Here is a 6,000-nt window from a genome sequence, read left to right on the forward strand (position 1 = left end):
CATACAGCCTTCCAACACACCTCCCACCATTGTCTAGGTCCATTATTTATTGTCCTTCTCATACTGTAAGCTCAGTTCTTAGATAAGTTCTTAGATTCTATTGGTTACAGCCATTTGTTATTCCCTTACTATGCTTCTTTATATCTTTCATATGAGAGAGATCATTCTGTATATATCTCTCTTCTTTTCAGACTGACTTTCCTTTGTTCTATTCACGCAGTGGAAACTTGTATAGTTTTATTTTATTTTCTTTTTTTCTTTTTTTTTTAAATATGGAACGCTTCACGAATTTGCGTGTCATCCTTGCGCAGGGGCCATGCTAATCTTCTCTGTATTGTTCCAATTTTAGTATGTGTGCTGCCGAAGCGAGCACTAGTTTTATATTTTTTATAACCTTTACTTTCTCATAGTCTCCCTGTTATGGTGAGGTCATTTGGGTCATCCTCTTTTAAATACAATGCCCTTAGCACTCTCATCCTGTTCTTTTTTTTCATGTTTACCATGTAACCTTTTAACTCTATAGAAATAACTAATTTGTCTGTTTATTGTCTATTTAAGTAGTACATAACTTCCTGACTTTCTGGAATTTCTTGAACAAATTACTTAACTTCTTTAGACCTTATCTTTTAAATCTACAGTGTAGAAATAATAATTACTCTTACTTGTCTTAAGCAGAAAGTGAAACAGTGTGGTGTAAAACATTTAGCAAAGTGTTGAGTACAAAATGAGAACTCAGTACCTATTAGTGGCTGTTAATAACATAGGCAATTAGCTAAAATAGTCGACTGTGATCAGAGTGGTCAAATTTGATACATTTGAGCTTCCAAGTTCATATTTCTTTCATGTCTATGCTTGATGATGCGATAATTGTTCAGGGAAGGAGGAGTTATGGTTTGCATGCAAGAGAAAATTCATGTTACACAAGATGAGTGGAAACTTTACAAGATGTAGTGTGTCTGTTCTTTGTTCCCATATGACAGCCTTAATAGTGCTGCTATTCTGGGAAAAGAAAATTATTTTTGACAAGAATTTTTAACAACTCCTCATTGAAGAAGATATGAGATAAATATAATAAATGAGTGACATTTATTTAGCTGTAACAGCATCTATAATTATGTGCCATTTTATTTGTACGGCTTCTTTAGGATCTTCCTCAAATGTTATGCAGTGAAGACTATCATTTTATCTTTATAGTTGGAATATTTGAAGTACAGGGTGATTCAGTAATTTCCCCAAGTCTCATAAGTGATGAAATAGGATTTGAACCCAGGCATTCCATTCTTCAGCAGTCTTATCAGAATTATTTGTGAATACATTTCATCCTTTAATTTATTACCATCCTGTGCCTTGAATCTTACAGTTTCTCAAAATCTGTGTGGAAAAATGGCAAGATATAAAGTGATTTGTGATTTATTTTCGCTTTTCATGTAGAATAGCTTAGGGGAAGTCTTTTTACCCATCTCCCACTGCTACAATAGTCTGGCATCAAAAGACAAGACCAGAAAAAAATGATCTCTTGATAAGCTATGAAGCACAGCAAGGCTCCATTAATAATCAAATGTTGACTGTAAAAACATATCCTGCAACTAGAAGAATGAGAGGAAGCATAATGAAATGATGATTAAAGGGAAAATTCTAGAGTTCTTATGATACAAGCTAAGAGTTATTTTTGAGACGAGAAAAGGAAGCTCTTCAGACTTCTTTCCTGGCTGCAAAAGAATGTCACAATATGGAAGGAATTTTTACTCCTCAAATGAGTCTCTTACCTTTGTCAGTTCTGGAACAGCTTCATAAACCTCAGGTTAATGCCTCAGAATGCAGTCAAGTGTAGAGGATTTAATTAGAAAATTTTGATATATTTTTTGCTTAGGAGTTTAGTATAAATGAATGCTCTATCCCCTAAGACTAGGTAGGGCCTATGAATATACTTTCCTGAGCAGTGAAGGCTGGAGGGGACCACCTGCTAGATTCCCAGTTTCCAGGAGACTCTCATCAAAACCTTTCCAGGAAAAATTTCATAAAGCAAATTTCATGGAGCAATTAATATTAAGTACAAAGTTTTGTGCTTTCTTAGGCTGAATTTAAGCACACCATTTTATCTTCTTTTTTTTTTTTCAAAGGAAAAAGAAGTCAGTTCAAAATAGCTGGCTCAATGACAGTGGTTACTTTAGTCATTCAAAGCATTGGCAGATTCTAGCTTTGAGCCAGAAAGGCTGCTGTTCCAAGCTTGTCCGAAGTCATTACCAATTCTAATTTTACTTCATGACTTTTTAATTTTTAATATTTAACACCAAATTTCTAGATTTGGCAATTTCTCCATTACCTGTCTGAACATGCACATTTTTATGATTAATACTCATGCAATTTCTTTCACACATCTTTGGTGTAGCTATCTTCCATATACCTTGTTAAGGAGAAATGAGTTATAAAAATATTCTTTAATTCTTAGTGTTTTTCTTTTTTTTTTTTATTATGGGCCACACCTGGCTGTGCTCAAAGGTTTATATTGACTCTGCACTTAGGAATTACTCTTGGCAATACTTGAGGGACCATATGGGATGCTAGGGATGAACCTGGGTTGTCTACTTGCAAGAGAAATGCCCTATCTGCCATATACTGCTCTGGTCCCTTAGGTTCTTATTTATTTATTTGTTTGTTTATTTATTTTTTCTTGTTATCTTTTTTTAAACTGTTAGACTATCTTAGTAGAGAAGAATTGTCTCATTTAATTACAGTATCTATGAATCTTTCATTTCTGTGTCTTCTTTCTTCACACCTTTTCTCAGCACTATTTATTCCTCCCTGTTCTGTAATTTCTTTCTTTGATGTCTTCTTTTCCTTTATATATAAGCTTCTCTCTCTCTTTTTTTAAACTTTTTATTGTGACCAAAGTGCATTACAAATCTTTCACTGCATCATTTATGGTACATAGTGACAATGAATGAGGGGCATTCCCACCACCAGTGCTGTCCTCCCTCTGCCCCTGTTCCCAGTATGCATCCCATATCTCCCTCCTCTACCCTCCACTATGCTAGTGCAACTGGTCTCCACTTTACAGCTTGTTGTAGATTGAGAATCTATTCCACCATCATTGGAGATAAAAAGGATAAGAAAAAGGGGAGAAAAAAATTTGGTGACAACTACCAAAAAAAGAAAGAAGATAGAGAAAAGAAAAATGGAAGAAAAAAGAAAAAAATGGACCCGACAAAAATAAAAATAAATCTCAAAATAATAACCACAAGAGTGAAAAAGAACGAGAAAAGTGGAAGAAAAAAGAGAAGGAAAACAAAGTAAAAACTAACAAATCAAAACAAAACAAGAAAAAGTATGGGTGCTGGAATGGTATGGTTTGGTGTTCCCCCCACTTTCTTTTTTTTCATGGGCACAATAAGCATTGGGGAAGAAAGGGAATTCCCGTGGCCTAAGAGATTCAGGGTTTCTCCATCCTTGAAGCATACCATCATGGAATCAACCCCTAGCTCCATATATACTCATTATGCCATCCCAAAGGCTTTTTTGTGATGCCAGGAAAATTTCCTCTCTGTTGTGATAGGATCTCGGTCTCCTGGAATAAGTGGTCAGCCCAGGAGGCCATTGGCCAGCTGTCTGCCCAGATTCCTAGCCATAACCGTAGGAGAGGAGCAGGAATCCTGGCATGTGGAATTGTCTGGGTCCAGCTGCATAAGTTTCTCTCTTATTTTGGGCTTCTTATATTGAACTCTCTAGATTCATAGAATATTAGAAGTAGAAATGGAGGTAATAAATTTCAAGTCTCTAGATTTAGAGTAGAGACAATAAATTCAAGACAGTTAACATAATTTGTCCAACATCTATCTACAGGGAATCAGGGAAGTTCTATTTCTGACTTCTGGGTCAGTGCTCCTTTATGTATGCTCACCTTTATGCTCGGCAGAGCTTGAAAACTGCCATACCAGGGACCACATTAAAAACCCAACTACAATCATGGTGCTTAAATAAAAATATTAATTAAAAATAGATACAATGGGATAAATATAACATGCTGTTAAATAACTGACATTTTTTTTTTTGGTTTTAGGGCCATATCCAGTGACACTCAGGGTTACTTCTGGCTATGCCCTCAGAAATTGCTCTGATGCTCAGGGGTTACTCCCAGCTGTGGGCTCAGAAATCGCTCCTGGCCTGGGGACTGTATGGGATGTGGGAATCAAACCCAGGTCTATCCTGGGTCAGACGCATGCAAGGCAAGTGCCCTACCACTGTGCTATTATTCCATCCCCTATTTTGACCTATTTTATCCTTTTCAAAATGTGGCTACAGAACAAGTTAAAAATACCAGTGGGTTTAACATTATTTTTCTGTCCCAAAATATTTGAGATTATTAAGAATTTGTGAGACTGCCATTTACTTATCATTGTAAATAAGGCCATTTTGACTTTTAAACTACTACTGTGCACCTGACAAGTTTTTTTGATTCTTTGAAAGTAAAAACCATAACTATCTTGTATCATTGAAGACTCCTTTGGGGTCTAGGTCTTGGAGGTTTATGTCTATATTTTTCTCAATGCACTTTATTGAGTCATATTTGATTTTGAAGTCTTTGATTCACATTGAGTTGACTTTTGTATAAGGTGTGAGATATGGATGTAGCTTCTATTTCTTACACATAGTTATCCAATTGTTTCCCAAATATTTGTTGAGAATGTTCTCCAAACATCTGTATTTATTCCACTTCATATTCTCAGCTATTTTGTCAAAAATTAGTTGACCAGGGCCGGAGAGATAGCACAGAGGCGTTTGTCTTGCAAGTAGCCAATCCAGGACCTAAGGTAGTTGGCTGGAATCCCGGAGTCCCATATGATCCCCCCGTGCCTGCCAGGAGCTACTTTTTATCAGATATCCAGGAATAAACCCTGAGTACTGCCGGTTGTGGCTCAAAAACAAACAAAAAAAATTAGTTGACCATATATATGGGGTTAAGTCTTTGTTCTAATACCATGCTGTTTTGATTAAAATGGCTTTGTAGTTAGCTTCAAGTTAGGTAAGAGGATGCCTCCCAGTTTCTTGACTTACAGTCTGGTTTTGTCTATCCAGGGTCTTCTATGATTTCCCACAAAATTTTTAAATATAATTTTTATTTTAATCATAGTGGCTTACATATCATTCACAGTAATATTTTAGGTACATATTAACATTGAATCCAGGGAATTCCCATCACTGAATTGTCCTCCCTCCACCTCTGTTCCCGTTCTGCCTCCTATATCCTCCACCCTCACTCCCAGGGCTGCTAGAATGAGTGGTCCCCTTTGTGCCTAGCTTACTACTTAGTGATCTTACAACTGTTTGGTCATGGTACTTCCATTATATCCCCCTCTAATTGGAAGGCGGGACTAGATAGTTCAAGTTATGTGGTTTTGTTTGAAGAAGAGAAAAGTAATAAACTGGAGTAAAACTCAAATATGTCGAAAATGGGCAGAGCCCTTCTAGAGGTTCCCATCCTCGGTTTGAAAGACCAAGGGGAAAAGAAGGTGAAACACCACAATAGTACCAAAAGAAGTGTCAAATAATATATCCAGTGAGCACTACAACAATAAAGATAAGCACCACATAATAGCCATGGTATTGAGATAAAGAACATGGCAGTGCACAAAAAGGAAGAAGAGAAAAGGAGAAAGAAAAAAAAAACGAAGACAACAACTTCAATAACCACACCAAAACAAAGAAATCAACATAAACTAGATAAATAAATGTATAAAAAGATTATTTTGTGCGTTTTGTCTTTTTTTTTCCCTCCTGCACAGGCACAGTAAATATTGGGGTCATTTAAAAAGGAATTCCCTTGGCCTAAGAGATACAGGGTTTCTCTACCCTTGAAGTATATTGTCATGGGATTAACTATAGACTCCTTTCAAGTTTATTTACTCTCCCCTTGGTGCTTTTGTAGTTATGGAATACTTCTGCTCCATCCTGGGTGATAAAATTAGACCTCTGTAATTAGAGATCTCGGTCTCTGCACAGATC

The 6,000-nt window shown here is 36.3% G+C and overlaps 1 non-coding gene across 1 annotated transcript; it reads right to left on the reverse strand.

Moving 5' to 3' along the window:
- Positions 1 to 266: 266 nt before the first annotated feature.
- On the reverse strand, positions 267 to 373 carry LOC126026627 (U6 spliceosomal RNA). Its single transcript, XR_007501850.1, has one exon. It is a non-coding gene; the product is annotated as a U6 spliceosomal RNA (small nuclear RNA).
- Positions 374 to 6,000: the final 5,627 nt, after the last annotated feature.

This window comes from Suncus etruscus, chromosome 13 (assembly GCF_024139225.1).
Source record: "Suncus etruscus isolate mSunEtr1 chromosome 13, mSunEtr1.pri.cur, whole genome shotgun sequence".
Taxonomy (NCBI): domain Eukaryota; kingdom Metazoa; phylum Chordata; class Mammalia; order Eulipotyphla; family Soricidae; genus Suncus; species Suncus etruscus.